The 9531-nt window shown below is 42.1% G+C and overlaps 2 non-coding genes across 2 annotated transcripts; both read right to left on the minus strand.

The window, feature by feature from the left end:
• Positions 1-1482: 1482 nt before the first annotated feature.
• trnas-uga (transfer RNA serine (anticodon UGA)) lies at positions 1483-1564 on the minus strand. Its single transcript has one exon. It is a non-coding gene; the product is annotated as a tRNA-Ser (tRNA).
• A 3272-nt stretch (positions 1565-4836) lies between these two features.
• Positions 4837-4908, minus strand: trnae-uuc (transfer RNA glutamic acid (anticodon UUC)). Its single transcript has one exon. It is a non-coding gene; the product is annotated as a tRNA-Glu (tRNA).
• Positions 4909-9531: the final 4623 nt, after the last annotated feature.

Raw genomic sequence — 9531 nt, forward strand, 5'->3', positions numbered from 1 at the left:
CTTGCTGCTAAACAGTACTTCAACTACCATTCCACTGTGTAATGGCAGTGACTGATGTGTACTATATGCAGTACTAATCAAGTACAGCCCTGACTGCTACTTTATCTCCAATGCTAGGAAGGATAAGAATGTTGAAATGGACCCAGCAGGAAGAGAATCTCAAGTCATGGCAACTTTACTGAGCAGCACTCAGTTAAGTTCAGGAGACACCAGACAGTTTTACCACCTGTCAATGAAGTAGTCAGTAAAATAAATACTACACTGAACAGTAGTGGAGGAGAGCAGAGCTGGAAATGAGACCTTACTGGAGGGAATGAATCTAGAAATGTTAGAGTTCATTCAGTTGAAGACATCAGATTTGGGAGGGATGTTCTGGACGTTTTCATCCATTTTTATTTCATCCAGATAAACAAATCATGTTTTCTACTTGGGCAGAATACGCTAACATTGCTAACTAGCTAATATTATTTTCTAACTTCAGGCCTAAATTTGGGATTGACTGTTAAAATTGTTCACCTCACCTTTGTAACACCAGGTTTTGTCTTGATGATGTCATTCTATTTGTCTCTGGTTCTTTCCATTCATAAATCAAACCTGAATGTTAGCTAGCCTGCTCTTACTGTGTTCCATCAGCTGCAGGTTTGACCACAGGTAGCTTAGCTAACTGCTAACTAATGAATGTTTAGTCCAACAAAGAATGGAGGTTGATAGTCATTCATCCAAAGTCTTTGGTTTCAGATGGAGCCTCAACTGAGACTCCTAGTTCAGAGGATGGGTTTGTTTGCTATCAGGTTGCCACCTTTCTGGAGGAAGACAGGAGACAAGACAGGACATATTCTTTCACCAGGGGGTCAAAGCAGACATCAGTTCCCACTGATCCTGGATCTGCTCTACGTTCCTGCCTGTTAAAAAGAAGGTTTTAGTCACTACTGTTGCAGGATGTGCTTGCTGATGGAGAATTGTTGGGTGTTAACTGATGGAAGGACTGAGGTGCTGGACCTGCTCTACTTGTAGAGTGTCATGAGATCACTTTTGTTGTGATTTGGCACTAAAAAAAATAAAATTGATTTGACTGAAATGGAAACTGTTGGGGGGGGGTAGCCTCCATAGGTTATTTCTTTGATCTCTGAATTCTGTGTTTGATCTCTGAATTCTGTGTTTGATCTCTGAATTCAGTCTTTGATCTCTGGGTTCTGAGCATTGATCTCCTGCTTCAGTCTTTGATCTCTGATCATGGAGCTGATCTGGGAGCAGTCCTGATGTTAAATGCTGTGATGAAGGACAGTGTGGTGGTGAAATGGATGAAACATGTCAACATAAAATTAAATTTGAAACTTATTTCAAGCTTTATTTTGTGTTTGATGGCCATTTTTAAAGTCACTAATGATTTGCTTTGACTCCTGGATCCTGTGGTGCCTGATGAGGAGACAACTGGAGCACAAAGTAGGGGAAGAGGTCTGATATGGACCATCAACAGTTGAACGTTGTTGGCAGGACTCGAACCTACGCGGGGAGACCCCAATGGATTTCAAGTCCATCGCCTTCACCACTCGGCCACAACAACCACATTCACACACATTTGTAGGAGACTGAAATTCACCAAATTATCTTTATTCTTATCTTTATTATTATCATTTTGATGTTCTAGAGGAGACAACATCTGATCTTTGTTAGAGCCACCAGTCAAAGGTTTTCTTTAAAGGCTGCAGCAGCTGAGAATGAGGAATTAATAACCATCTTAGTGAGGACATTTTGAAACAATGACAGAAAAGACGACATTTTGCCAGCTCTGCTGCTCCAGCCAGTGTTGGACGGTGACTTGGGAATCTTTATTGTTGAATATCAGACTCCACTGGTGAGTGGATGCTGTATAAATTCCATCCATAAATGGAGGTGGATCCTAAAAGGGCTCATTGACTCAGGAGGATCTCTCCACCCTACAGACTGAGAAGGAACCATCAAAGATGGCAGTTGGAGTTCTGTGGATCTGTGCTGGATTCCTCGTCCTCACGGACCAGAAGTCTGTCTGAAATACTGCACTGATTGATGATCTTTTCATGAATCTGAAAATGCTTCTAAACTTAAGAGGAAAACAAATCTATCTTTTATATTAATTTTCATCATGGGAACGGACGTCTGTCGTGGTTGGTTTTTAAACGAGAGCAGGAAAGGACAGACAGCAGAAGGCAAATAAATAGAAGAAAAGACAAAAGAGAGAGAGAGAGAGAAAGATTGAGAGGGAGGGAGGGCTCTTGTGGGGCTACTTCCTCTTCCTCTGCTCCAGTTGGTTCCGCCCTGTCTGCTGGTGTCTCCACTGCTGTCACAGAGCGGCTGATTGTCACACCAAGAGACCGCAAGTGTCTCATGTTCAGTGTCTGGCACGGGACTTTGCAAAAGTAGGTAGTTATAGTTACTAGTTACTTCTGCCAAAATGTAACTGAGATAGTACCTGAGTTCCTCCACTCTGAAAGTAACTACTCACCAGGGAAAGTAACTACTGCAAGAAGACAGACATGTCCTCCCTCAAGCCTCAAACAGACCATTGGTCCTGTTTGGTGTTCCAAGTCACACGTCTGGCCTTCTGTTTGAGGGGAGGAAGGTGTGGGGAACCCAACCCCTGGTTTACTGGGAGATTCATCACAGCCGACTTGGCACACACTTTGTTTGCTTCTGACCAAAAGACACAACAGGACCTCAGAGGACCGTACGACTCTTCTTTTCTTTTCACCAGGAGAGAAGTCTTTGTTTTTTGGAAAATGGCCGATTGCAACGGTAAGCAATTTCTTTATGTATTGTTGTCTTTAACTGATGCGATGATAAATTACTAGAGTGCTTTTCAACATTTGAAACCTTTTTTTGTTGAGGAAAAGTCCGGTGAGCCTCTCTGTATGATCATATCATTAACAAATAAATATTTGATTGAGTAAACCACTAAAACTTCTAGCCCATGACCTTTGCTTTCAAACACCCGGATTGACCACGTGCCTTCTGTTTTAGGGGAGGAGGGGTGAGGAACCCCAACCCTGCCTTTGAGCTGCTCTGGCTGTTTGACCTCTGTTCAATGGTGTTGTTATTTCTGCTTCTCTTTGACTGTATGGAACAAGCTGAGGGCCAGTGAGTGTATTCAGAGATGGAGGCCAGGCAGCTGGAATCTCCACCAGAGGAAGCTTCAGGGTGTGCAGGACCATACCTGGATCATGAAGACGGGTTCATGGATCGGGAACTTTCAGCCAAACTCATGGAGCGTCTAAGAACTGTTGTCTGACTGCTGCTCAATGCTGCCATGAACACACAGTGGACTGATGACTGGTGATGAAGCATTCATGTGAGAGCAACCACACGTGGGGAGGAAATACCTGATGACTATTTTGAAAGAGATCATGAAAACATACGATCCAGGCTTTGGAACAGAAACCTCATCTGCACAATTAGAAAGGACCTGTTCCTGAACCACAGGCTCATCAGTCCTGCTAAGATCACGGGCGCTGCTGAGACACTGTTGGAGACACTGGCGCAAGCAGGGGTGGCACCAAGAGCGACTGGTGACTGTTGGAAAGTACACAGGTAGGTGACCACTGCTGGAACATTCATGCTGAACAAGCAGGATCTCAAACATTGGTATTCTACTTAGGTGGCGCTACAGAGTTGGATGTACTTTTTTGACTACTCTGACTTTGCCTACATGCAGGAATGCTGCCCAGGTCTGTGCACTGCTAATGAGACTGATGGGTGCCCTCAACCTTGCATGTCCCCCACGACTGTGCTACACTTCTGAAGTGTTTCAAAAACTTCTCTTGGATCTGGATGGACTTCAACTGTCCCCCAAAGTCCATGCATTAAAGGTGAAATTGTCTTGAATGAAGATTTGAAGTGACAAACTTCACAATGCCAAACCGATGAGGTCAGGTTTGAATGGACGATGTTGCAGTTGAACAAGATTTGAAAGCACTTTGATGAAGCGTTTCAGGAGTTCTTGTCACGCTCACTGACTGTTACACACTTACGCTCACACACTCTCACACACTCACTTTACAGATGTGCGGTACACACACGGTGAAGAGGTTTTTGCTAAGAACATTTTTGTTTTGTTTCTTGAAGAACATTTTTGTTTTGTTTTTTTTAACAACATTTTGGTTTTGTTTTTTTAAGAACATTTTGGTTAGTTTTTTCCTGAAAGTACTTGTAATACACTGATTCTTAAAAATAAATATGTATTTGTACTTTGACTACTCTAAATTGACCGTAGGTATGAATGTGAGTGTGAATGGTTGTTCGTCTCTCTATGTTGGCCCTGTGATGGACTGGCGACCTGTCCAGGGTGAACCCTGCCTCTCGCCCGTTGACGCTGGGATAGGCTCCACCCCCCCCCCCGTGACCCTTAATGTGTAGGAATAAGCGGAAGACAATGGATGGATGTATTTATTTAATTTTACTGTATTTTAGTTGTGTGATCCTCTTCCTGAGCCTGTCTACCTGGACAGTGAGGACCAACAGGACATCCTTGGTGCCTTTCTGAAGGCAGTACTTCATAGAACACCAACACAACTGAGCTTGACGGATGAAGTGCAGTTCATCTTTGGTGTTCTAGTTCCTGAGGGAGGCCTCACCATGGATATACTTTACAGAGTTTGTCCTTGCAGGAGTCAGTGACTTAATAGAGTCTAACAAAGGGTTGAACCTGAATGAGACAGTCACCCTTCAACATGGGGCCATGGCAGAGTGAACCAAGAACACTACAATGAGGGTGAGAGTGGAGCCATGATGGACTCACAGTTCATCACCTCCACCATCATGTGGACCACCTGATCACCTCTCCCTCAACCTCTAAATAACTCATTCCCTGACCGGGAATCGAACCCGGGCCACGGCGGTGAAAGCGCCGAATCCTAGCCACTAGACCATCAGGGACCACACTGAGCCCTCCAACAACAGAGACTATACACAATGACTCAAGAACACAGGACTCTGTTGTCTCAGCTTGAGATGCAGAGGGTCCACCAAGACCATCAGACACCTCAGCCCCCTAAAGACAGTCCACCCCCAGGATCCTGCACCCCTCTGCTCCAACTCAGCCCTCCATTCATAACTGACTTTGTCTCAGTCTCTTCTCAATGCCAGTCACTGAAACACTGACAATGTGATGGGGCTTCCTGTCTTTACTGCATTTTCTTCAAGGCTCACTACTGCTACTTCCTACAGTCGTCTCTACTGTGTACTTGTACTACCAGTTGTTATGAGCATCTGTGGATTTCTAAATATTCCAGTCCTCAGTTTGCAACTGTATAGTGATGATGGGTCAGTTTAGAGCTGTCAATCAATGTTAATAATTGATCTTAGCATCTGGAGATTATTTTAGGAACACAAATACTTTTACTTCATTCTAAGGATGAGCAGACGTTCAATATAATTCTCATTTCCTGGTCAAAGACTCCTGCTAGTCAGAGAGGATCTGGGCTGGATTGGAAAGCTTCTGAGAGGGAAACCTTCACTCTGGACTGGACTGAGAACGGAGCAGCCTCAGCTTCCTGGAGCCTGACTTGCCTCTGTGGTCTAAGGTTGTGTGGGCTGACATCACAGTGAAACTCCTGAGATCACAGAGCCTTTGAGATCACAGGCTGACTTCCTTTTTTTCCTAAAATGTAGAATAAAATGTTGTGTCTGTGTTTGTGTTGCTGCATCAGTTAAACAGTGACTCTGACAGAGGGGATGTAGCTCAGTGGTAGAGCGCATGCTTTGCATGTATGAGGCCCCGAGTTCAATCCCTGGCATCTCCAGCTGGTCCTTTGGAGACTTCATCTTGTCAGCTAAATTGATCCATAAATGTGACAACAGTTGATAACAAACTACCAGAAGAGAAACCAGTCTGTTGCATATCAAAGTATTTGTAGCAGGGTCAGTGTGACTGTGAGCCTTCATAGCCAGCATGAAGGAGCTGGTTTTATCTTTGCTGGGGAAATCCCACACACAGCTGCTCTCAGTTCCAAATGTGTGTGTCCTCACTCCTCCGTCCTCCTGCTGCCCTCAGAATACAGACACAATTCAACCTGGCAAGTTTGGAGCATAGAAGTGCTCCTGAAGAGATGTGTGTCAGCCCACAGCTGGCTGTTCTTACCTGGAACCTCAAGATGAAACTGCTTCCACAGATTGGAAATGAATCTGATGTTGACTTTTGGACAAATCACCTGTTCATCAGTTCATCATCACTTCCATCCATTTCTACTGCTCATCTTGTTATAGAAAGGAGTCTATCTGCTGTGTGACTGAGGCAGTTACTGTGAGCTGCTGCATGTCTCAGTGTGTGTGTGGGGGGGCTGTGTGTGACTGGTCGGCTGCCAAGGATTATTGATGAGATCAATCATGATCAGCTCAGAGATCACGGCACAGAAGAAGGAGACTTTTTGATTTTTGGGGGTTCAGTTTCTAAGTCAGACACATCATCACAATTTGAAATTGTGAGTCCAACAAGCAGGAGGCCGTTTGAGCTTGGAAACTGTGAAGCATCACCAGTAACTGCTGGTTAATTTACAGGTGTTTCCTCCAAAAAGTTTAAAATGAACTCAATGCTGAATCCCTCGTCGTCATCACTGAGCTGCAGAATTGGTCCATGCAGGAGGCTGAGCAGGTCTTCCTCTCTGGTCCAGTGTCTCAGCACAGGTCAGAGTAGAGAATTAAAACATGAACACAAATCTTTATCAGCTATTTACTGACATCAGTGACTACCTTCAAGTAAGAGTGTTAGTGAATGGACCCTTTTTAAAGTTTATGTTATAATGTTTGAAAAATGATGCTCACAAAATCACAATAAAAGTGTTTGTGGTAAAATGATTCCAGTAGATTTTATTGCCATTTTAAGAGTTCAAGCATATTTTGATGACATTGTTTGATATCATGACTCAGTTACTTCAGCAGGACCATCGTGACATGAAATCTTCCTCATCATCCCATATCGACCCTCAACCCCTCACACAGAACCAGGAGCCCTCAACTGAAGGAACCTTTAAAACTGAGAAGTTGGACAGAAAGCAGTATTTTGGTGGAATGAACCTTTAAAACTATAAATTAGAAAGTATTTTGGTGGAATGAACCTTTAAAACTATAAATTAGAAAGTATTTTGGTGGAACGAACCTTTAAAACTATAAATTAGAAAGTATTTTGGTGGAACGAACCTTTAAAACTATAAATTAGAAAGTATTTTGGTGGAACGAACCTTTAAAGCTCTCTGGTGGTGCAGGATCTCCTCTTGAAAAGCCTCACACTTCAGAGTCGTTCCAGAATCTAGGAGCAGAAACCAAAGTCTCCTACGACAAGGATGGGATTGGAACCCACGCCTGCAGAGCTCAATGGATCAGCAGTCATGAAGTGAAAGTTTCGAACAACCTCAAAGTGATGCTGACAGTCATGTAGTAAGAGTTGCTACGAACCTCCAAAAAATGCGACAGTGATGTCGGAAGAATTGCTAATGATCTCAAAATGATGCTAACAGTAATGTAGTGATAGTTGCTAATAAACTCAGTGAGGCTTACAGTAATGTCGTAAGTGTTTCGAACAACCTCAAAGTGATGCTGACAGTCATGTAGTAAAAGTTGCTACGAACCTCAAAATATTGTGATAGTGATGTCGTAAGAATTGCTAATGAACTCAAAATGATGCTAACAGTAATGTAGTGAGAGTTGCTAATAAACTCAGTGATGCTGACAGTAATGTAGTAAGAGTTGCTACTACCCTCAAAATAATGCTACAGTGATGTCGTAGGAATTGCTAATGAACTCAAAATGATGCTAACAGTAATGTAGTGATAGTTGCTAATAAAATCAGTGATGCTTTCAGTAATGAAGTGAAAGTTTCGAATAACCTCAAAGTGATGCTGACAGTCATGTAGTGAGAGTTGCTTCGAACCTCAAAATAATGCGACAGTGATGTTGGAAGAATTGCTAATGATCTCAAAATGTTGCGACAGTGATGGAGTAAGAATTGCTAATAAACTCAAAATGATGCTAACAGTAATGTAGTGATAGTTGCTCAATATCTCAAAGTGATGCTGACAGAAATGTAGAAAGTGTTTCGAACAACCTCAAAGTGATGCTGACAGTCGTGTAGTAAGAGTTGCTACGAACCTCAAAATAATGCGACAGTAATGTAGTAAAAGTTGCTACGAACCTCAAAATATTGCGACAGTGATGTCGGAAGAATTGCTAATGAACTCAATTTAATGCTACAGTGATGTCGTGAGAATTGCTCAACAACTCAAAATGATGCTAACAGTAATGTAGTGATAGTTGCTAATAAACTCAAAGTGATGCTGACAGTAATGTAGTAAGAGTTGCTAGGAACCTTAAAATAATGCAACAGTAATGTAGTATGAGTTGCTACGAACCTCAAAATATTGCGACAGTGATGTCGGAAGAATTGCTAATGATCTCAAAATGATGCGACAGTGATGTAGTAAGAATTGCTAATGAACTCAAAATGATGCTAACAGTAATGGAATGAAACTTTCGAATAACCTCAAAGTGATGCTGACAGTCATGTAGTAAGTGTTGCTACGAATCTCAAAATAATGCGACAGTAATGTAGTAAGAGTTGCTACGAACCTAAAAATATTGCGTCAGTGATGTCGGAAGAATTGCTAATGAACTCAAGATGATGCTAACAGTAATGTAGTGATAGTTGCTAAGAAACTCAGTGATGCTTACAGTCATGTAGTAAGTGTTGCTTCGAACAACCTAAAGGTGATGCTGACAATCATTTAGTAAGAGTTGCTATTGAACTCAATTCAATGCTACAGTGATGTCGTGAGAATTGCTGATGAACTCAAAATGATGCTAACAGTAATGTAGTGATAGTTGGTAATAAACTCAGTGATGCTTACAGTCATGTAGTAAGAGTTGCTACGAACCTTAAAATAATGCAACAATAATGTAGTAAGAGTCGCTACGAACCTCAAAATAATGTGACAGTGATGTCAGAAGAATTGCTAATGATCTCAAAATGATGAGACAGTGATTTAGTCAGAATTGCTAATGAACTCAAAATGATGCTAACAGTAATGGAGTGAACGTTTCGAATAACCTCAAAGTGATGCTGACAGTCATGTAGTAAGTGTTGCTTTGAACCTCAAAATAATGCGACAGTCATGTAGTTAAAGTTGCTACGAACCTCAAAATAAATACGACAGTGATGTCGGAAGAATTGCTAATGAACTCAAGATGATGCTAACAGTCATGAAGTGATAGTTGCTAAGAAACTCAGTGATGCTTACAGTAATGTAGTAAGAGTTTCGAACAACCTCAAAGTGATGCTGACTGTCATGTAGTAAAAGTTGCTACGAACCTCAAAATAATGGGACAGTGATGTCAGAAGAATTGCTAATGAACTCAAAATGATGCTAACAGTAATGTAGTGAGAGTAGCTAAGAAACTCAGTGATGCATACAGTAATGTAGTAAGAGTTTCGAACAACCTCAAAGTGATGCTGACAGTCATTTAGTAAGAGTTGCTAATGAACTCAATTCAATGCTACAGTGATGTCGT

The sequence above is a fragment of the Aulostomus chinensis genome, chromosome 1 (assembly GCF_037954235.1).
Source record: "Aulostomus chinensis isolate RoL2024-O1b breed Wild chromosome 1, RoL_Achi_v1.0, whole genome shotgun sequence".
Taxonomy (NCBI): domain Eukaryota; kingdom Metazoa; phylum Chordata; class Actinopteri; order Syngnathiformes; family Aulostomidae; genus Aulostomus; species Aulostomus chinensis.